Source organism: Cyanistes caeruleus, chromosome 4 (genome assembly GCF_971803275.1).
Source record: "Cyanistes caeruleus chromosome 4, bCyaCae1.hap1.1, whole genome shotgun sequence".
Lineage (NCBI taxonomy): Eukaryota > Metazoa > Chordata > Aves > Passeriformes > Paridae > Cyanistes > Cyanistes caeruleus.
In genome coordinates this window covers 32,887,907-32,911,850 of record NC_141704.1, presented here as the reverse complement: position 1 = coordinate 32,911,850, position 23,944 = coordinate 32,887,907, and the positions used below count along the sequence as shown (strand labels likewise).

Below are 23,944 nucleotides of genomic sequence, written 5' to 3'. Positions count from 1 at the left end.
TGCATATATCCACCCAAACTACTTGAAATGTTACTGAAATACCCCAATTTTTTATTCACCTGATATCCTTAGAAAAATTAACTAACTTCAACTGGAGTAAGGCAACACCAAGGAAGGCCTGACAAATAGCAATGCACTGGTATGCCCACATCCAACATAGCAAATGCACATCTGAACTTGGGAACAACTTTTATTTAACTCTTCAAAATGTAATACAGTGATGAGAATCTATTCTCAAAGGTAAAAACATTCATTACTATGAACCAGATGGATTTCTTATGAACTTAAATGCCTACTGCAATACTGTCCTGCCATTAAACAGTATTGTTCTGGCACAATCCAGTTTGATATTTAGTCCTATTTTTGCTCCATCTCTTTCTGCAGCAAAGATGTACTCAATTTGTTTACTGGGACCAGCACGACAGATACAGCTACCAGACACTCAGTGTAAGCAGAACAGCGCAGTGTCCTTACGGACACCATCTCTGCACTACAGCATTCTAACACACTCTAGCAGGCAAAACCTGAACAAAATTTCCATGTATTTATAAATCCCTGAAAACCAATACCAGTGAATGAGGTACTTTCTCTAGACCTAATTTTCCCTCCACACAGAAAGGTGGGAAACATAATAAAAAAAATCAACGTCCTCAATAGCAAAAGAGAGCTGGAATTCCAATGATTTTAAATTTGGTTTCATCAAACAGGCATCAGTGGGACTAAGCAGCTTGTCTAATTCAAGGGCTTGGACTGAAGAGAAAATCTGTTCTTCATTTGATAATGAAGAAAAAACTTACTTCAAGCTTCTAAAGGGTGCAGCTGTGAGAGAAGCACTTATTAATCTACAACCAATTGTGATTTCTGCGAATTCCCAAGTCTAAGTTGGGTACGGCCCACTAGAAACCCCTGAAGGACAGTAAGGCCTCACAAACTGTAACCATTACATACATTAAGCAGAAATTGAAGGTAGGTCCCAAACTCTCTCACAAAGCTAAACAGGCACATGATTGCTCTTCCAAGATGGTGATCCTATACACATGGCATACTTCAAACAAGAGCATTTAAAACAAGGCACTACTTGAATAAATTGTGTCTTACATGAGACTGCGCTTATTAGACACAATTGTATCGACACATGATCGCTGTCACCAGCCTCTAGGTACAGACAAAATGTTCATTTTTAACACATGATCCAGCCATATTGTATTTAATTGCTAAAGTATTGTATTACATTGGGTCTGTTAAGAATGTACAAAAGCAGCATAAATTTTAATGTAGAGAAGAACAGAGTTTTTTTTGTCATTTTAAATGCAAGTTGCTCTGAAAACAAGAAGCATTTAGAAGATAAAAAAAACCTGACTATAACTTTATTGTTTATAGGAAATAATCACTTACCAATTCCAGCGACTTAAAAAAATCTCAACATAAATTAACTAATTTTCAAAGAAAATGATGCATCATACATATCAACTTTAGCTTACAGAAACAAATCACATCAGGCAGCAACAAACTTCACACCAAACCCACAGGAAATAACACACTAGAAAGCACATTAAAACAGATACACATCCTACAGTATCTTAAGAACTGACATGGGCTATTGTTCTTCTCACCTCCAATTTTCAAGATCACAATACTGAGCTTTGTTTGATTTTTACCTTTGACAGTTTCCAAGGGCTGCCAAAGCCCTCAAGGATCCGTCCTGGCTACATTCAGTGCAAAAACAAAACCCTAAAAGGAGACAAAAAAAAAATAAATTTAAAACGCCAGCCAACTGTGGTCATTAGTAAATTAAAAACAAACATAAAAACAAAAGTCAACTGTCTCCAAAGCTCAGCAAACCTAGGTGCACAGAAGTGAAAGGAATGGCTGCCATCAGGAAAATATTTTCTTAAAATTCTCCCCATAACCTCCCATCCAAATCTGGAAAAACAGTAAACACTGGTAGCATGCCTGAGAGAATCTCCTACTGACTATGAGATACAACAGAACAGTAGGAAGCTCTAGAAACATAATTTCTATTCACAACTGGAAAAAACATGGGGTGAAACTGGTTTCTTCTACAAGAACTGAGAGAACACACACACAAGTGTGTTTCCTTGCAGTCAAGGGAAGTGATTATGTAATCCTACAGTAACTCCTGAGTATTAAATATTATGTGTAAAAATGAATCCTACACCTACCAATTGTCAGGTATTTAATCCTATTTTGAATGAGTAACATAGCAGCACTGCACTGGCTAACAATCAAGCCCATTTCAAATCATAATCTGTCTTAACCACAGTTAGTATTAAACACTTCAGTTTTGGTTTTGCAGAACATAACCAACTTCCAGGAATTAAAAGAAGTCCAGAATCATCAGCTTACCACTACACATCCAAGTTAACATCACTAAAATCTAAATTATTCTAGCTGCCATTATTCAGGTTTGTTCTAAGGGATACGAATGTGGTATTTTTCTAAATTCACTGCATCATTTTTTTTGGCTACTACTCCTCAATGTACAGAATTATTTAGGAACAAAGCATTCCTGTCATTGGACTAACTGCCATAAACTGAGTATTTTTCCCTCATCTTCTAGCATTAACTAAGAGTTTTCTGGGCATGATTTCCATTCAAACAATTTCTGACTAGAAAATACATTTGGTGATAAAAGGGAGTCTTACCTGCCACTGTCCCCTGACTTAGTGAGTGAATGTTTTAGAGGCAAACTTTAATTCTGAACCTGGCTCTGACTTATGCTGTGGGGTGATTCTGATAAAGCAATCAAGAGCACACTCTGCTCAAAAGGCCTCAAGCTGTCTTAAAACATCATCTTACAAAAATCAGCTGCTGATGTAAATAAAAATAAAAACATCACATACTCAATTAGGATTGGCTTCAAGTCATTCACAACTTCAAAACAACACAAAAATATTTCATGGTTTTTCATCTACAGCACAGCAGCAATGCAACAGTCATGTTTTAACCATAAAAATTGCCCAGGACAACACAGGTCTCACTGTGATGGTAATTCTCCACTTAATTTTCCAAAGCTGATGATGGAAACAATTTGTAACCAGTAATTTGGTAGGAGATACTACAGGTGCTTGAGAAGAGGATTTGCAACCTCTTTATTTCACATGGTTTAGAACAATCTCTTTGCATTACTTAGGTGGAAGGAAATCCAGGAAGGATTAGTACTTCAAGGAAAAATGAGCTAAAGATACCACTCTAAACAAAGCAGCTGGGAGGAATGGGAAAAGGTAGAAATCCTCAATCTCTCACAGAAAAAAAAATCCAGAGGAATATTCAGGAATGGCAGTCACATGTGCCACAAAATCACAGTGGTGTTCTACTGCAAAACATGTCATGAGAAAGGGTGTCCGTTATGTTTAATTAAGCGTTGGCTGCACAACTTCATATTTTGTTCTGTATTAAATTCTTTGCACTGATATTTTTGGTAACATGGAAAATATTTCAGTGTTCATGTAGATATCACACAAGTACTTTAAAAAAGATAAATAGCTGTAACTTGGAATAGAAATCATATACATTAGTCTGTACTGCTCTCCTAAAGTAACATGAGAACAGAAGGACCATAAAGAAGTTACAGAATGCCACCCTTTTTGATTCATTGTTAAGGGAGACATGTGAAACATGCAAAAGGATACTTCTCAAATGGTCCTAAATCAGACTTTCATTTTAGAAAATCCTGACTCTAGCCTTTGAGTCTAAAGACAGTCTTGAAACGTAAGGACAGAATACTTCATCATCACCTTCCCAGTCTTCCAAACCATTTACATAATCAATATTTCAGGTGCTAAATGTTTCTCCTCCCAGTAAAGGAAAAGTAAACAGAAAAGCTTATTTTAAAAAATGTTTTGCTTGCACCTTTTTGCCACTTTCTACCGTACAAAGCAGCATACACCCCACTTCTTTTCTGCTCATACCGATTTTGCTAAAGAATCCCTTAAAGGTTACAGTGAACATAAAAGATATTTGTCCTCACCTTGCTACAGCAGCCTATTTTAAGTTACATACTCCACACATCACTTCTCAGCTGTAATCAAGATTACATCCCAACTATAATCAGCCAAAGGCTGCCAAGTGGTTAAATTTTCCAAAGGCCTTTATGCTTTGTTCCACTCTATCTTTTCACTGTGACTGAAGCATAGATACACATTTATGTGCATATACACATATATGTGTGTAGACAAAACACGTGTATGTAACAAAACACCCTCCAAATTATTTCAACTTTTTCTTCAAGACCTCGAACACTCTGCGCCACAATGTTTATGGAAACTATTTAACTGAGGTTGCTGGGAGTAGTGTATCTTAACTGACTGTCAGCATCTTCTTGACAGGCACCACAGGAAGAGTTGTGGTGATACCTGGAGCAGCAAGGAATTAATAGTGAGTTGAGAATACCACATGCTTTTTACACGCCACATCCAAGTTTAACCCACTCAAGAGATTTGTTCTGCAAAGTTGGAAACAATCATTTAAAAAAAAAAACAAACAAAAAAACCCCCCAAAAACCATTATTTTCAATTGTTCATCTCTGGTTCTATTAGGTCTTGCAAATTATTGGTTTTCAGGCATAGAAAAGGGCTACTTTACACTGCTAATGCTGCCACTACTTGTTAACAGTAGCAATGCTTGGAATCCCAATGGCACAAAAGCAGTCATTACCAGAAGTACCACAACTATCATGGCATTTAATGGTGCCCCAGTGGCAAAAAAGGCCTGCAATCAACATGCTCAAAATGCCAGCAATCCATGTATACCAGCATTCCAAAGGATTCAGCACTGCTGGAGCTTCACTAGTGCAACCAAGCCTTTATTTCAGGGCATTTGCAATGTGACAAAATCTTCAGAATACAGAGTATCAAGGTTTTCTAAGGAAAAGTGGAGAGTGGAGACACCACTGGTCTACTAGACCAGAGACACAAAGCATTTTTCTCCATCTTAAGCAAAACGTTGTGATGAGTGAGAAACCTGCTTCTCAACAGCTCAACTTTAAACCCGAAAGCTATAAATAACTCCTTTACTGCTGATAATCCCAACAGAATCATCCTGACAGATTATTCATACCACTAAAGTCAACTCAAGATCGAAGGTTTCCTTTTGAGCCACCAGTTACACTCATCAAGTCCTATACAGCAGTATGTTTATCAAACCCAGCAGCAGTAACTAAATTAAAACTGATAAGGTGGTAAGCAGCCTTGTGCAGAGGAAAGGGGGAATGGTGGCTTGTTCACTGACAGCAGCAATTACAAGAGCTAAAGACAACATTACTAACAATCATTCACATCCAGGACAGGATTGGAAGATGTCATGCCTCTCAAACTATTTAGTTCTTACAATCTTCCTGTATTTAATTAGAATAGTATCAAGGTTTCCTGCGTTAAACTATCCTTTTGCTTTGTTTGCTTTTACAATAAGAGCTGCGTTGTTAAGGAATTCACACCAGCATGACAATATTGGTGCTAAATCCTTCAGCAGCCATAAAGGCAGACAAGCATCCCCTGCTGCCCCAGAAAGGCTTTAGGTCTCGGCACTGCCCCCTGTAATGCAGCCTCGGGCAGAAGGTTATGGCCAGACTGAGCCAGGACACAGCAAGCAGGAAGGCCAGGGCAGTGTGATGGAAAATAAAGCTTAAGCCACAATCTGCTTTGTCTGCTTTTTAAACTTCACTCTTTTATAGTTTACACCCTGAAATTTTCCAAAATAATGTTCCATATTTATCTCACTTCTAATGATTAATAACAGAGAGGTTCTTTTATACAAAGACGTTTTGACTTCCCACTAATGGGATTATACATGCAGAGAAGTCCAAGATCTTAGCACTATTATTGTCAAAGAAAACAAATGCTGAGTTGTTAAGCAAATAATTCTAAACTATAATTGCAAACACCAACTTTGAACATAACCAGCTGCCAAATAGAACTTCATCAATATTTATAGCATGACATCAGTCTGAATTGTACTTTTCAGCTATTTCAGCACCTAAGAAAGGAACAGGAAGCTAATTTTCAAAAATCTGTTTTATATTCGACGATGTTTTTTCAATCTTCAAAGAAATGAGGCAATACACTCATTTTTATGGCTAATTTTTAAATTTAAAGACAATGCAAGTTATTACTGATGCAATGCTAGTCCTCAACACTGCAGCCTTTACTGAACATGTTTAGTTTGTACTACTGAATTTGGAACTACTTGCAAGAGCAGCTTCAGACCTGACCAACGATGTATGAGGTCAGGGCCCTAAATTTTCAGGTTTTTGTCACAAAAGAGTTCTTCAACTTTCTAATCTTATTTCCCCTGAAAGTGGCATTTAAAAGATAAGTAGCCCAGCTTTACCACTGCGACCAAAACCACAAAAGTCTATGTTTAGGCTACGTACTTGAACTACGTGACAACTGATTTTCACAGTCAAGTTCTCCCACCACATTTAAAAACCCAACTCTTAAAATTTCCTCCTAGATTTAAATGCTCTTCACTTCTATGTTACTTTTTGTTCATCCTTTATTAAATCTGAAAATTCAGTAACACACATTCTCAATTATTTTTCGTCCAAACTTGGTAAGACTAAAGTTACTTTTAGTTTATTTACATACCCAGCTGTGCAGGGGTGAGATAAGCTGATATACAGTATCCATACACAAGGCAGTGCCAGTTTATCTAGTTACCTTCAACTGGTGAAAGCAACATTATCCAACATTGGTTAAGTACAGGGTTAGAGCTGGAGAGGGAGCGGACCAGTTATGTCACTGTATTCTTGCCCTCAGGCCACCGCAATGTAACACTGTCAGGAGCATTTTCCTTTGCTTATTAGACAATGTAAAAAAGTATTTGATACAATGGGACTTCTACGTGTTTTCTCCACAGTCTAATTTAGTTTTCAATCAACAGGAAGCTTCTCTCAATATGAATCTATTTTCCACAATATATAAATTGCCAGGGACAGGGAAGAGAAAGTTGGATTTTGATTATGAAAGAATCAGGGAGTTAATGTCCAACAAATGAGAGTATTATCAGCAAGTTTTGGTTGCATCTCTGAGCACCTTGAAAATTAAAAAGGTCAAGCAAAGAAAATTATAGACACTTAATCTATGGCAGCTACGGAGTTTAAAAATGTGTGAAAAAGCCTAGCTCTGCAATAAAATACATCTTCACCCTTTCAAGTACCATTTAGCAAAGTGAATGCTACCAGAAACATAGGCAACTTCCCCTAAGCTTTTATTAAATATAACAGAAACATTGAACACCAACTAAAATCTACACCTGTTCTCCAGGCTATCACCATACTAGCTGCAGAAAGCAGACGAGCAGATCCTAAAGCATCCAAACATTTATCCAAGCAAAAAGCACAGCTATAATAATAAAAACTCAATTTTAGCTTTACTATCCCACTTTGCCTTGAAGGGCTAGGAAAAACACGAGGTGAGCCTGTATGAAATCACTACAAAAAAGACACTTATTATGAGAGGCAGGGAAATACTATAGTACTATAGGGAATAGTATAGACAAGATCTATTTTAAATGTGAGGATCCATTTCAAATAGATAATATAAAAATATTAAGTATTGATTTTTTTTTTCTTGCAGTGTCAATGAAAAATGGTATGAATCTTAATGAACAGTCAAAAATGAGCACTGTGGCTTGACTCTCATTTTTATTCTCTTCAAAAGAAGACTCATCTGCATTTTTAATTTGCCAGAGCAGACATCTGATACAATGCAACTCAAACCTGATAATGCAGAATCTCAGCCTTTGACAAACAAAAATACTAGAAATTTAATTTTAAACTATTTTTTTCAGAACCCAAAAACATATGGAAGGATAAGAATATAAATTACAATGGATGCAATAGCAAAATATCTTGCATAGACACACATTTGTGCCAAAGTTCTCACTTTTAGCTTCTTACTTGAAGCAATTAAGTAGAACTTAAAAAACAAATAAACAAAAACCCCCAAACATACTTATCAGAATAAACATATTCCCAACACGGAGTGAAACTGCTATATTTACAACAATATAAGAATGTTGTTATAATAACACTAATACATCCAGGAAGAATCTTAATACATAAAAGACCCTGAGAGGGTCACAAAGAAAAACCCCATAAAAATAGCTGAAAATGTTTTAAAGCCACTATTTAGAGCAATAGGTATTATGGCCTTCTTTCTTAAAGGGATTTTGAGCTGCTTCAGATCAAGGATGATAATTCATTCTGGACTGAAGTATATTTTGGTCTTTGTAAGAAGCTGGGGTAAGGGGACACATTCCCTTCCTCTATCCCAGAGGCAATTTTTTTAAATCAAAACATTATCCTAGTATTTTTTCCCAAGTTCCTCATCATTCTTTCTGCTAGTTGCACCCTCTAATACTATTACCTTATGGTTTCTCAAGTCACAATGTGCAAGCAACAGAAACCTCAGAGATCTGAAATAGTGTTTCACTGTAATGGTAAAGTAAGTGAGAGTATAGGTGATTTAATCTTCTACAAAATCTAACTTCTGGAAAAGCTTTTAAATCACAAAGTTACTGTACTGCTGTATAAAAAGCAGAACATACTGTCAACTGTAATAATAAAATAAAATGTACTCTGTGTCACCACTTCCATCTTCTCCAGAAAGAGACACCAGCTTACTTCTAAGGATCCCCAAATGTCCCAAAAGAGAGCTAAAAGGTTCTCAAATGTCCAGAAGAGCTGGACAACCAGCTCCTCTCTTCATCTCCTAAGACACAGAAGTTCATAACTAGAGGAGACTGAGTAGTTTGTATCTCTTGGCTGTAAGAAGCAGTCAGACAAGAGGACTTACTTCCCTTATCACTGGTCGATCACCCTAAGGCCAAAATATATTTAGTCCACAGTAGGCTGGCAAGTCCCTGAAGAGCTCCTTCTACTCCGCAGAAGTGGGTTTCCTATCTTTGCTACCACTCATGTAGTACTGTCGTGAGAGCTGTGCAGAGAGGTCACAGGGTCAGGGAAGTTGGTAGTGAGATTGCCATGAAACAGCCCAGGAGTTTCTTAGTTCTGATCATGTGGAGACCTATTGGACCAGTCCTAAAACAAGAAGGCCAGCAAACATTCAGCTACTAGATTTAAAATCATTTAACTAGTGAAACTCTCTCACAAAGTCTGCTTTTGCCACATGAGCAATGCATTAGAGAACTACAGGTACAACCAGTGTTTGTGGTAAGAAAGAAAGAGGGACTCGAGTAGGAAAAAAAAAAGTCCTGCAACCCTAGGATACAAGATGATCAGAGGAACAGGAAGAAGCATTTCCAACAAACAAAATAGAGACTAGAATCTGAAAAATCTTCAAACTTAGCAGAACAAAGTCAACAATATTCGCAAAAACTATGTTCTTTGTAGACTACTACCAGATCAAAGGGCACATATCTCTCCTGTTACAGAAGAGACTTTACTAATAAAAACCCCAATACACTACTGAAAAGCTCTGCCAGGCTGTTTTTCTTTATAGCACTTTTCATGACACTATCAGGAGTCATGATAAAATTATAAAAATTAAATAGAAGTAAAAACATCAATGACTTTTACTTCATTACTCATTTAGATGGATTAGAGGACTTCCCCTCACACAAGCAACATGATATTATTGTATCACCCATTGACTAATCCTCTGTCAAGCTATCTAAAATTATCAACTCTTTGTTTTGCAACTTTGCTTCTTATCCTTTCATCCACTAATTAGCTTTCTAGCCTCCCATCTTCTGTGTAACATGGTCAAAATATATCAACTTCCAGGTTATTTTTCACACATTTATTCTGACCAGTATCCTGTAGCACACAGCACAAGTGCTGCCTTATGATATCTCCCATTTCTCCTGACAAGCAGGATGCTGCTCCACAGACTTAAAAGCTAAACTGGCTAAGAGCTGCTTTCAGATCCATTCTACTTTTTTAAGTAGATATTTTAAAAAATTTAAACAGTGCAAGTCTCGGATAGAACATTAACTTGCTTCCCAGATTTTCTCACAGAGGAACTATTGTGTTTTTTCTAATCCACAGATATTAAATCAGGAAATACATGCACGATATCCAATTTCAGAACTACTAAAGCTGGCAGGGCCCAGAAACGCAATCCGTACTGACTAGCTGAAACTGGAAAAGGTCATCTCCATAGCTCACTACATGGTAAACACGGAGAACATCCAAACTCCAACCACAACCCTTACACTGATGAAAACTTAAAAACCTCAGAACATTCCCCTACAACATGATGCAAACCATAAGTGCAAAAACACCCTCTCCCTCTAACCACTATAAGAAGGCAAAGGGAGAAAATAAATTAAACGTTCTCACTGCCTACTGCTCTGAAGGAGAAAAAATAAGTGACACCAACGCTTTGCAGCAAAGCATGTTTACTTCTCTGAAGAAATAAAAAATAATGAGTAGAAGTGCAACACAAAGAAGGCACGAACAGAAGAGAAATGTAAGGACGTATAAGAGTTTTACTATCTGCTGAAGGGACAGGGAACAGCAATCAGAATATCCTGATTACTCTCACCCCAGTCACCTCTGTCACCTCGCAAGCAGAAATACCAGCAGGCAACTACTTGTCTGACAGTGACAGCTGGTCCAAGTACCAAAAAGTGCCCCTATTTTTATTAGCAGATAGTAGCCAAAAGTTTAGTTTGGATTCACAAGAGATTGACATGAATTCTTCAGATCATATTCCACACTCTGTTTGCTGCAACCTTAGCATACATGTTTTATCTGAAAATGGAGAAACACAGTAAATGCTAAGCTAAGGAAGTCTGTTAGCAAGAATATATGTATTTTTCTACCACAACTGGTCAAACTATAAGAAATGCATGTTACCGTTTGCTCAACATCTCTGTGCTAGGTTCTTGCAATTAGAACTGAAGCCTGACATTCCTTTGCTATTCTTTCCCTAAGTGAAACATTTCATGATTAAAATTTCTGAAAACGCAAGAAACAGATCATTAGAAGCAAATCCAGAGCAAATACATTTTATAAGCACTGAGGTGACAGAAAACCTTTAGCTTCAAAGAAAACCAGTGGTACATATGTGCCAGTATCAGGTACTTCCCTCCTTTATTTCTGTGATAAACACAATTTATCCTGTGAAAACAATGCCAGTTCCTCACAAAAACAATCTACTGACTCAAATTACACACAGGTTAAGGCTGAGTGAAAAACAAAAACTAATGATAAAGAGGTGAATAGCTGCAAGATGTTAGGTATGCTGTGGGTAGCAGTATTGCAGAATTCATGTATCGAAGAGCAGCACTATGAGCAATGACTGAGGAAAGCCATTGCAAAGAAACTGGAAAATGACTGTCCGTTGTTATTACTGCACAAAGCAGACAATACCTATGTATAAAAAGATTTCCAAGAAAATAAACACAATAATGGCAATAAGTGACTAGAACAGACTCTGCATCCAAGCATTTTGCAGAAAATGGAGAATAGAGGAACCAAACCATTAAGCAGACTATTAATAAACTCATTCAAGTCAATAACTAAGCTTCTTAGACTTATTCTATGATCTCCAGTTCGTACTGCTTAATTGTAAATCCAATTTCTTCTGTGAGCAGAAATACACCAGCTTTATCGGAGGGAAAAAAAAAATCACTCAAAAACCCAAGAGAACAAACCCCACTTGAACATATTTTCAAATTACTAATTTTAAAGCAGTCCTTTGATTCTTTCCATCATTCTGGCTGCAGCTATTCATCCCACTGTTCTAGATGCAGCTATCGCTACATATGATTTTTATTATGCATTACTTCTGCAAAAAAAAAATTAATTTCGAATTTCTTACTTGCTGTGATAGGAGGTGGATCTAAGGTAAAATACACTACCTCAGAGCTACGCAAAATTCTCTCCTGAAGCTTCCTCCTCTGAAGTCATCCTCCAACATCAAGTTTTAATGATGAAATAAGCATCACCAAGCAAAGCCATGACACACACTCAACCTAAATGTTTTATTGGACTATTCAATCACACAAACTTTGGAGATTAAGCTTTGTCAAGACTCTTATGTCCAAACGTTTGAACTTGTTGTTTAAATGAAAGTTTAGATCTCTAGCTAAATTTGCAGGTATACAGAAACTGCAGTAATGCAGTAATTCAAAAGTCTGCCTAATCAAGAGACACAGACTTGTTTGTTATTTTTACCAGGACTTCTGTATTACAGGATTCAGGTGATTCCCTTTAAGCATTCCAATAATTCCATTTTGCCCATCAGCACACATGCAGTATTGCTAAACAAGATAAATGTAAAATGATGATCTTACCTACTCTCTATTAAGATAGATCTGCCTGTACCTTACTGCTCCAAAACCTCACAGTAGGTTACACCTCTCTGGGCTCCCTTCCCCCATCTCCAGTCTTAACTTTTTGCAGGGCGATTTCTTTGCTGATGAATTGTCTAGTTACAGCTGCAACTCACTAACTAACTCAGGTGAAAAGTTGAACCTGCAAACCCCTTCCCCCAAAATACATCTACCCAGCAGACTTTGCAATAACCATGGCTCACATAGAAAAACTGGAGATCATCTTTTAACTCGGGGCCTTGGGTAATGCAGCAGATGAGAGCATTTAATCACATCTCAACAGCGAGCATTCCAAGGAATCTGCACCCTCAGAGTCACCACAGGAGAGGAGGGCATTGCTGAGCAACTTCAGTGTGGAAAAACTACCTACAAAGCTGTTTCAACTTCTGCACATATTTAATAACCCTATGAATCGAAGTTATCACCTCTACAACACTTGTAGCAGGAATTAATTTCCAAAATCCATTCATCTGGATAGCAATATTACTGGAAAACATTAGGTAAAACAGACCTTTCAAATACAGAGCTGTACAATCCCCAAAGACTAACCTACTATTTTGCAGGAAAAGTCAGGTTTTCTAGAGGTTGTAAACGTGACACTGAACTCTAGCAAGTCATGATTTAAAAATAGTAATTAATGGATTGTAAAAACAAACAAAATAAAAGTTAACTTTACAAAGAGGTATTTTAACAAATGTTTATGAGGGTAGTGAAACGTTACCATGGAAAAACAAGTACTGTTTACAGCAGTAATCATCTCTACTTTAGCTAGGAAAACACTTTGCTGAGTCTTCGGTTTATTCAACAAGCCTCAGCTGTATGCTGTAGTAGATCCTCCTACATGCACTTTCATAAAGCAGATCTGAGCTTGCAAGATACCACGCTGCAAGCAGCGCTTATCCAAAGCCAGCGAAGCGTCTCCAGAAACAAACATTCACTCATTTTGCTACAAACAGCTGGGGAAACTTTTCTTCCCCCCTGGGAAACACCTCTGAACACGGTCACTCTTCCCGCCCGCCCATCACATATACAAACACACATTTTAACCCGCATCGCCTTCCACTCATCCAGCGCGGTTTGCAGTGGTACCAACGCAACCTCGGCTCTGTCCCCACACTACAACACTTTTTCCCCCCCATCCACACAAGGGCTCCTCGGAGTCTTGCCGCCGCTGTACCTCCTGCCCGGCCTGGGTGACCCGGCGGGCGGGCGGGCTCTTCCCCGGGGCCCTGTGTGGAGCCGGAGGGGGCGGCGAGCGGCGGCCGCACGTGAGGCGAGGAGGGGGCAGCGCTCGCCCGGCGGTGCCCCGGGACAGGCACTCGGCGGGGTCGGGCCGGGAGCAGCGGCTGCTCCGCCACCGCCGGGGCAGCGCCCTTGAGCCGCCGCCGCTCGGGGCCCCTCCCGCCGGCCCGGCCCCCCCGTCCCTCCCCCGCCCCGCGGCACCGCGGCCCGGCGCCAGAGGCCCCTCAGAGGCGGCGCGAGGGTCCGCAGGGCGGGAAGGGCTCCCAGGGAGTCCCCGCGGCGGGAGCTGGGAGCGGGGATGGGGGATAGGTGGGGGGCCCGTCCCGCACTCACCGCCGAGGCGCCGCCGCGGTGCGCTGAGCCCCCGTTCTTCTCAGTGCCGGGGGCGGCTCCGCCCGCCCGGGAAACACGAACCCCAGGAAGCGAAAGGCGAAGAAGCTGCGAAAAGCGTCCCCCCCCCCTCCGCCGGCCCCGCCAAAAAAACACCACCGGGGGGGGAAGAAAAAAAAAAAAACAAAACCAAACTTTCCTCGCCGCCGTCTCTCCCTCCCCCGAGGAGCACGAACCCAAACACACCGGGACACGCCCCCGCACCGCCCCTCGCACCGCCCATTGGACGGCGCCCCGCCGACCCTCACGCTGATTGGTGGTTCTACCTGCTCGTCTTCTCCTTCCGCTCCCCTTTCCGCCCCTTCACGCTGCCCATTGGGAAGAGTCTAGGGGATCTCTCCGCCCATTAGCCAGGAAGGACGTCAATCAGAGTGGAGCACCGCCTCTCGGCGCTTTTGATTGGGTCGTCGCATCACTACACGCTCACTGATTGGCTGCATTTGCTGGCTGTCACCGGTTAACGTTGCCCCCCTTCACATCCTTCACTGGCTACCGCCCCTTCTTCCTCTGCCAGTTGTCTGCGAGATTTGCCCCTTAAATGGGGCACTCGCTCGCCCGCTTCTACTTGTCCCGCCCTTCCGCCCGACGGCTTGGCCTGTGGGTCGCACCCTCCGACTCCATTAGAGAAGGAATGTTTCCTGTTACAGCGTAACAGCGCGGACACCCGCCCACCGAGCCGCGCTCCTCGGCGGCCCCGCGGACCCTCCTCAGCCGAGGCGAGGTTACGTCAGTTTGTGCACTCATTTGCCGGCCGCATGGACGGGGGGCCGTGACAGGCATAGGCGATAGCGGCTATGGCTGCTCAGCGGCGCCGCCGCACAGCACCGACGCCACACTGCCCGCCGTCCCCAGCGACATCTCCACTTCGTCCCACCCCCCCGCGTGCACGCTAGGGAGCTATTGGGCAGGGTAGGTGTCAGTCGTTCAGCTCGCGAAGCTCATTGGGCCTAAGCCGACGCCTGCGCAGCCAACCGGCAACCGCCCCCCGATGACACCCGCCGGATGACACAGCAACCGTGGGCTGGGGGTGGGGAAAGGCAAGGTCCTGCCTTTGATTGGTTAATTTCACTGTCAATTTTCTTTGAGGGCGGGCGTTGGGTGGGGCGATGGCGCGTATCGGCCGCGCCCCACGTGGCCGGGGCAGCTGCGCACGTGACGGGGGCCCGCGGCCGGGAAAACTTGTGAAAAAAGCGATTTGCGGTGACCATGGCGTCATTCCTAAATGTAATCGTTACAAATACACGCTGATCTTCATTATCTGGGAGTGTGCCGAGCCAGAAGCAGGGCTGCGGGGGTGGTCGGTGGTCGGCTGAGGCAGGAGCGGGCCCGGGGACGCTTTCCAGGGAGGTGGTGTGAAGGCCGGGATGAGGGGCAGCAGGTGAGGGGCAGCACTGCTGCATCGCAGAACGGGAAGGACAAAGTGCAGGAACATCCGCAGGACCTGGATGGCCCAAAGGATTAGCATAGCAGAAGAGCAGGGCCGGAGGAGCATTGAAGTCTCCAAAACTGACACAGAAAGCCATGACAGGAATACACGGATAACAGAAGTATGTGGAAGATAAACTGTGAATAAGAGATTCTCTTTGTACCTAATTTCTATGCTTGGTCTCATTCTCCTTATTCTCCAGTATATTTGAAGGCTAATGTTCATTAATGTCACTTCCCGACCTCGCCCAGGGCTGCAAGCCAGTGCAGTATTTCCATTTGCTCTCCCCGAGAGAATCCTGTTACAACCTGATGAGCAGAACCGTAGAGCAGCTGAACAGAGAACTCTAGAGATGGGATGTGCCTGTCACCTTAGTGAACAGGTCTGTGGGTATTCGGTGAAAACATGACCTTAGAAGAGCCACAGAGCCCTTGGCAGGCTAGTCACCAGCAGGAGGGACAGCTGCCAGCACAGCAAAGCCACGTGTGCTGGTGGCACAGACAGCAGACAAGATCCCCGCAAAATCAAGTTACACAAGTCAGTAAAGAGGAGTCAATCTTTTGATGGCTTCTCCATTCAGTAATGGTAATTGATTTTTACATTGATTGGTGGGAAAAGAGCCCCATTAATATGAATAAGACTTCATACTGGATATGCACATACTTGTTGCTGTGGTGCTGTAAGGAATACAAAAGGTTCTGTATAAATCAATATGAGTTAGTAATACAACTTTTGGATGCACTTTGCCTCTCTTTCTCTTAGTTTATTCGATGTGTGTGAACTGAAAAATCCAGATGTATTTTTCATGTTGTAAGCAGAAATCACTAATAAACCAAGAGTACAGGTTGCATGTTTTGGGAGAGAAGGATCTGTCCAAGATGCTGACCTTGTCTTTGTCTTTAGTAAAAAAATAATAAAATCATTTCCCTTTTTAAATTTTCTTTCCACTTACTGGTGTTCTTTTGTGGGTGTTTCTTCCTATGTTTTGCTCGGGGTTATGGTATGCATGTAGCAGGTGAAGGAATATGATTTATTTTGCATAAGCCTAGGGAACGAGATATTTTCATTTTGGAGGAGGATAGGATACCACTCTCCATTGTACCTGAAGTTTCACACTATAAAACAAATTTAAACTGTAAAAAGCAAGCAGATTTTGTTGGTTTTTCTGAAGCTATAATGGATGACTCAAGAGCTCCCACCCAGGTTCACCTGTGAGTTTGGAAGGAATCACAGCCCCTAAACAGGTTCTGGTTCTCATGAAGTCCAAATGCTTAGGAACAAAATAGTTCTTCCTGTTTTTTTCATACCTCCCCACTACCAATCCTATCCAAAAATGGGACCAAGTTGGGCAGTGACATTGCATTTTTTCGTCCACTGGGTGTCAGTATTACACTACCACTGTGGTGCCTTTCCAGGTGCTGGGAAAGGTTGGGTTTCTTTGGGGTGAAAGTCTTTCCTTTCTGATAGAGAAGTGATGAGGAAAAACCATTATAGCTTTGGGGAGTGGCCTCACTGCAGTATGGCTCCCGCAGAAACAGGCTGGGACTTTGCCTGCAGACATCCCAAGTATCAGACCTCACACAGACTGTAGCCAGAGCGACAGACTTCAGAGTTGGGGTCAATTCCACAGCCTTTTGACTCTTAGGTTGTGAAAGTACATCACCTTTTTTAAGTTTATTTTTATTCTTTTTAAGTTTGGTATAAATACTGTTATAAATACTGTGTCTGACAGGGATACAGTCTAGAAAAAGCCTGCATGAACATTTCTCTAAACAAGCATAGTGCTGCCAGCTTGGGACAATTCTAGGTGCAGGAATGAGAGAGGACAAGAGTTTAGAAACATCTTTGATATTTGGAATTTGTAGTCAGGGGTTTTGACTCTGGTTTATTATTTCTAAAAGTGCCATGACATGACATTGCTAGGTTTTTAAATCAATGTATCTGAACGAACTCTGGCTATTCAGTCACTAAAAACTACTGTTATTTTTAGAAAAGGTCTTTGCTAACCCTGCCTGTTTTTCTGCTTTGGATGCCCTAAGCAGCAGCTGTCTTGGACACAGAAAGGAGCCAACTACTTACCTGCATAGCGATTAAGAGAAAGGTTACATTTTGGAAAGCCACAATCAAGTGCGTGCTGATGCTCTTTATGGTGTCCTATGTTTAAGTGTTTTCATGAGGAAGGTATAACATTTAACATGTGATACAATTCTGTACTTTATTTGTGTCTAAAATGCAGGCAGCATTGACAAAGCAGATTGCCATTGTTTAAAAGATGATTCACAGAAAAAGTAATAAAAGAATGGATGTGCTCTTGTTTTATAGAAACACAGACTGATTAGATTATTTTCTTTCTTACATCTTTCCCCTGGAAGTTGGTTTTTGATTCATCCTTTTCCTAGAAGACTTCAGGGAAGTTTCAGCAGGCATACGGCATCAATATATGAGGGCAATAAAACATAAATATTTACAAATATTTTGATCTTGTTTAAATAGAAATTATATCTAAAAATATTTATTCTAATAATTAATTTCAGCAGAGACACATGCTAAGGATTCAGCATTTCCTATTTTCTTCAATAGAGTGGTGAGAAATTTTCTCAGCCTTTCTTGTGCATCCTTCATAAAACTTTTCAGGGAACAAGCAAATGAGAGGAAGTAATACTTTGTATGCCTGGGAGCTGTAAAAATCAGGATAGAAAAAAAGAATTTGTGTTTAAAATAGAGAAGAGCAGATTTCAACACAATTATTTTTTCCTTTCTAAGCCACCCATAGTGAAGAAGAAACACAAAAGAGCAATTTAAGGGAAAAGAAAGTAATGAATACTAGAATTAAGTTAAATGGCAAGAGGAAATTAGGGATATGTCAGATGTAATTTTCAAATTTGTGTGTTGGTCACGTGATTAGTGCTAACATTCTTGCTTTACAAAAATCCATAAAAATATCTTTAATGACTGTAAGTGCTCATGACCTGAGCTTGAAGTCCCAGTCAGACACCTCCACATCTCTCACTGTTCTTAATATAGTAGGCTTATTTTGACATTGCCTATTTTTATGTATCATGCCCAGGAAAGACATGCAGCTGCAATAGAAACAAGAGCACATCTTGGGCAAAGTACTTAGCAGAAGTTTCAATTTGTTGTGCTGTCATGCTCACATTATATTGTTGGAAGGAAAAGGGAGAAAGAATTTTGTCAGCCCACAGCTAAAGGGAAAAAATTGTTAATAGGATGGCAGTGGTTTTAAATGGAGAATAATTCATAATACTACTTAGTTTTGTTTTTCCTGGAGGCAAAATTAAAACAATGCTTCATTAACATTATTTGAAGCTATTTTAAATACAGCTATTTTCAGCAAAACAATGCTAACATGGAGGTTTTTTAATGAAAAAAACAGACAATTAGGAAAATGGTTTGAAAAATATTGTAGTCTTTTACACAGTCTCTTTTTTCCTTTTTTTTTCTGCTATGTTTAGTCCTGAGAGTGAACCAGCATGCATATAGGAGTTATCAGCTAGCAGTTATGCTGAGGCTAGAAGTAGTGCAATTCTTCAGACAAGATTTTAATTAACTTTTAACGTTCCCATTCCACCAGCTTGGTTGGAGCTATGATATTCAACACCAGTAGCAGCCTGTACAAAACTGTTTTGAGTCCCCTTTAGCTGAATCTAAATGGAAACTGAAGTATAGGTAGGTGAAAGCAGATATAACATCATTTGTGTACCCATTTATGCCACCCAGCTCCCTCCCAACAGAAAAATCAGGTTTTGAGGAAAAAAGAGGGCTGGGCACATTCCTGCCAGTTCCTTCCTTGTGCTACAGGAGCTATAAATATGCCCTTGTTCTTGGGAAATATCACACAGGTATGATCAATACTGATGCTGGGAAAGCTCCCACCTGTACTTCTATAGCAAACTCTTACTAGGACAGCAAGACCACGGGATTATTTTTTGTTTCTTAAATTATTATTATTTTCTGTGAGTTGTATCTGTGTAGTAATTTAAGATGGCAGCTTTCCAAGGCTTCGCTGTTGTTCTAAATTAATTGAGTATGCTGTTTAGTTTTTTAACTCGAGCTTTTTCCTCATTGAAAAGGGCTCCTGTTGTCCTTTATTATTAATGAAATCAAAGGAAGCAGAGTGGCTGCCATTTCTCCTTAGTCTGGAAGTGAAACTATGCACAGTAGAAAAGCACAGTTCTGTCTGCACTTGTCAGCAGCACTGAAAGCAATACCAATGGCAAAGCGTCTGCCTTTCTTTGGTCTGGTGAGATGGACACGGACAGTGAGCAGGAATAATGCTTGGCCAGAAAAGCAGATGAGGAAACAAGGATGGCACCTGCAGAACAGGGGACAGACTGAACAGTTACTGTGGGGTGGGGAAATGGACTGTGCAGAATGCAGGGCAGAAAATAAAATAAAGGAAAAATAAAGTTTCCTTTCCTAATATGTGGAAAATTGTGACTCCTCCACGCAGCTCAGGCAAAAAAGAAAAACAAAAAAACCCAAAAAAACCCCTGCAACCTCCAAACCACAAAAGTTACTATAAGTTTTGATTAGGAATTTAAAGATGCAGTATGATTATTTGTACTCTCATACTCTCTGGAAAGCAGTTGTATTATTCCCCCTCCATGGCTTTCTTCCCAAAGTTTCCAAAACCAGTGTTGCATGGAGAAGCATACAGTTACATTTTTATAAAAAACAACAAAAAAGTCACCAGAAACCCCACACATATCTGAGTTTTAACTGCATATTCTGCTGACACTTGCAAAAGGGCCAGAGTCCAGGATGGCAGGACCCGAGGGCAGAAAGCAAGAATAATTCTGTAAGGGAGCATCATCATTAAGACAGATAGAGGAAAAAACCTGCTGAAAGACAACATAAAACAGCTTGGTAGAAAAATGTGGTTACAGAATGAAGGTGATGGTGGGGAAAATGTGGGGATCTTAATGTGGCAGGGAGTGGGAAGCTGTTAGGGAGGTTTCTCGGGTGGTGGGCCAGCACTGAGTGCAGAAGGGCGCGTTCTGTCCTCACGGGGAGCTCTCAGGAGCTGCGCTCTTCTGCTCGCCCCATCAGCTGCAGGGTGACCCTGGCCAGGACCCTGCAGAGAGAGCTGCGTGGGGAGGCAGAAGGGACATGGTGACAGCAGCGGAGTGTGAGGGCCAGGAGGAAGAGCTGTGAAGCAAAACAGCCCAGGGTCACCCTGTGTGAGGTGGTGTGAACCCTGAGGAAGGCGGCAAGAGCCGTTCCCGTGATTTTGCCTCCAGCAGCTCGGGAACAAAGAGCAGCCAGGCTGGGTGAGCCAAGCTCTTTTTTCTTTACTACTCCAAGCTGATTACTGGGAAACCCCGCGGCTCACTGTCCCAGCTCTGCTTCTGCAACAGTTAGCAGCAAAGTCAACCCAGGTTTGTGAGTCCGGCCTTCTGTGTCACCTCCTCAAGGGAAATCTGCCACGGGATCAGTTGCTGGGAGTTCAAGGTGTGTGGGCAAAGCCCTCAGGACCACACCTAGGAACAGCTACAGGACCTCCTGGCACTGGGAGATGATCTTTTTGGACGCACTGATAAACTGTGTGCAGGCACCACTGGATAAAAGAAGATGCATTTTCTCAGGAGCTACAACAGTATTTGGTCTGCTCTCCAATTTTCTTTTTGCATCAGGAAGGAGAGGTGATCAAAATTCCAGTGGATTTCATCAAGCACAAATGGCCCTTCTAAAAACACCAGGTTCTTTCTTCCTCGCTTCAGAAAATCACAGGGGTTTTCTTCTAGTCTTGCCCTAAAGAGACTTTTGGATAGTAGAAGAAAGTCATCATTATATTGAGGCTAGATTTCTTTTTTTTTTTCCTGAAAAAGAGTAAAATGTTCTTTTATGACTGCAGTTCTAGATTCAAAGGCTTTGCTAAAAAGAAAGTGTGTTCCCTCTCAAGGGCCCTCAGCAGCTCAGTTCTAGTGTGTTTTCTTCCTCTGCTTATACCACACTTAATTTCTGCTGCTGGATTGCTTATTGTCACTGAGGATCTTACAGAGCCTAACCCAGGCCTGGTGTCTGTTGTAACCTTCCACAGGGTAGTGCTAATGCTCAAAGAGCAAGGTAAATACACATTTAAGCTTCTTTTCCAAGATATTCCAGACCAGAAAGGTGTTTAAGAAGACAGGGAGACTGTGTTTATTGAGGGATCCCAACTCCCCCAGAAGACTTTCTGTTGCAGCAATTGCTTTTGCAGCAATATTCAATGCAAACACCCTCCAGCATTTCCAAGGGTGTCCTCATGTTAACAACACTGCTGTGCATGGGTGAATTCCCAATTACTTCTACCAAGCAGTACTTACGTGGAAGATTTTGAAACAAGATGGAACCTGCCTGGAACAACACCCTCATTTTGGCTGCAGGGTGCAGCATCTGTAGCTGGCGCCTGTGCTTGTCTGTCTCTCTCTTTGTTCTTGTGAGTCTGTCTCCTTGGATGCAAAGAGGAAGCTGTTGGTCATACTGGGTTGTCAGTAACTCCAGTTTAAATCCAGAGTAACCCCACTGGGTTAAGTGTCAAGGGAAATTAATATGGCTTTGCAGAAGCATAACTTTAGTTCTGTGGCTGAATCAACATCTTTAAAACTGGTGCAGAATTTGGTGCAAAACCAGTAGAGATCATCCCAACTTTTCCTTCCAGAAAACTTTGATTTGTTGAAATGGTGCAGTCATAAGTACAGAACAAAGGAAGTGAATATATTACAGTGTCCTCATTGTAAAAGGGCAGTGGCAGGTGCTTTTATAAGCTAGGACATGGGTCATTATTTCAATGCAATGCCCATCAGAACATCTGCCTACTGTAGCTCTCCAAAACGTTTTTTTTTTTTTAAACTTCCTTCCTATGAGATTTGTTAGACTTTGAAGGAGAACATCAAACGAGTGGTAGCATAATTTACCAAGTCCTAGAAAAGTTATATTGGTGAATTGCCTTGCATTGTATTGAGGCAATGGACTAAGTAACCTAATGACCTTTCCCATTTCTAATGCCTATGATTATTGCTGTTATACCTCAGGACACTAAACAGAGAGATTTTCTTCCTTTCAGTGGCAAAATGTCACTAATGGCCATGCTAAATCAGAGCAATTGATCCTTCTGCAGATGTGTTGTGCATTTAGCAAGGCAGCTATAGATGATCACGCTGTGTTTAGATTTGCTGTTTTCTGTTTCTGTAGTGCAAGTGCTCAGCACAAGGGGACTGTCAGCCAAGGGAAAGATTTTCTGGTAGGAGATTAAGGATAACTAAGGAAATGGTTGCATAACCTATAAAGAGAGGATCATAAATATTGCAACAATAAAACAAATAGCTCCTTCAAAGTTTAAATAGCTTTTCTTTTCAAACACTTCATGTAAGTGCCCTTTTCCTAAGGTTGTCTAGCACCTACAGGTTAAGATTTCACACAGTTTCACCAAATATGTTGTAACTTCTCAGGGAACTAGTTTTTTTAAAAAAATAATCTTTCTTTTTGGAAGCATCCCCTCCAAAAAATGTTTCATCCCAGGTACCTGGAAGTTCTTTATCCTTTCCTCTAGTAGTGAAGTTTCAGAAAAGCCAGAGCATAACAACAATAAAATAGCCCCTGCTGTGCTTTCTTAACCACAACACCCACCAAACAATGCAAGTGGGACAAATAGGGTTCTGCCCTTTATGACCAAGCAGCAGCACTTTTTCTTGCATCCTAGGGGGACACCTCAGACACAAGGGTTTGTCTCTATAAACCCTCAGCTAGAACATTTATGTTCCTCATAATCCCAAGTGTGAAAAACCCCAGACCTGTTCTGCTGCAACTCTGCTGTCGTAGACAACTGACATTCCTATTCCACACATGCTGATGGTGTGAAATACATAGCTTTTGTTTCTAATGCTTGGTGTGGGATCCTGCTCTGAAGTAGGCAGCTTGCTGTCCTGCGTGCTCAGTCTTTTTTCCCCCATTCTCCATGCTGCCATGAGTCTGTAGCCAGCTCAGGAGAAACATAATCCAATGTGTTCCAGCAACCAGATCTCACAGACATGTTCCTAATCCTTTGTTACCCCGTGTATTCATGCACATGTAACTAATATGTCTTACCCCTTGGGCTAGGAGTACTGCTTTGGGCACTTTTAAACGAAAGTACCACAGTAGCATCTTGGTATTAGTGCTGCATCCTGCAATCAACTGGCTGTTGGTCTGATTGCAGGAGCAATACCCTTGCTCGAAAAGCCACTCCAGTCTGGGAAATCAAATAGCTGAAGAAACTGGGTGTTCATTCAACATACAGCAGGCATGTGCCAAATCCACCCCCAAGCCCATGCAAAATGCTGATCAGTCCACAGCCCACTGGTGCAACATACTTTTCTTTCTTACACATTGGAAATTTGCAACTCAGAAGCTCTTTTGCTTTAAATAAAGTAAAAAGACAAAGCCCTCCTCCCCTAAATAGGGTCAATACTCACAAATGGAAATATCTTTAACCTGACCTCCCTGATCCTCCCCTGTTGCTACTGGATGTAAATGCACTGAAATCAGCTCTCATTTCTTATGGTCTAGGTTTCAAGCTCTCTG

At 41.2% G+C, this 23,944-nt stretch overlaps 1 protein-coding gene and 1 long non-coding RNA gene across 25 annotated transcripts in view; both read right to left on the bottom strand.

Annotated features, from left to right (window-relative positions):
* Nucleotides 1-14,963, bottom strand: part of TNRC6B (trinucleotide repeat containing adaptor 6B) — a 126,438-nt gene extending 111,475 nt beyond the window's left edge. For 13 of the 24 annotated variants that reach the window (XM_086885612.1, XM_086885631.1, XM_086885617.1 and 10 more), the window contains exons 1-2: nucleotides 13,900-14,963; nucleotides 1,659-1,731 (exon numbers count right to left, since the gene is read on the bottom strand). The gene's annotated coding sequence lies outside the window, so the exon portion shown is untranslated. Of the gene's footprint in view, nucleotides 1-1,658; nucleotides 1,732-13,501; nucleotides 13,712-13,899 lie in introns of those variants that run through there. The other 11 variants (XM_086885627.1, XM_086885644.1, XM_086885625.1 and 8 more) reach the window with 9 other exon arrangements.
* A 3,739-nt stretch (nucleotides 14,964-18,702) lies between these two features.
* Nucleotides 18,703-23,021, bottom strand: LOC111937373 (uncharacterized). Its single transcript, XR_002868597.2, has 3 exons — nucleotides 22,908-23,021; nucleotides 21,709-21,834; nucleotides 18,703-21,163 (listed from the first exon to the last, which is right to left on the bottom strand). It is a non-coding gene; the product is annotated as an uncharacterized LOC111937373 (long non-coding RNA).
* Between the last annotated feature and the right edge of the window lie 923 nt (nucleotides 23,022-23,944).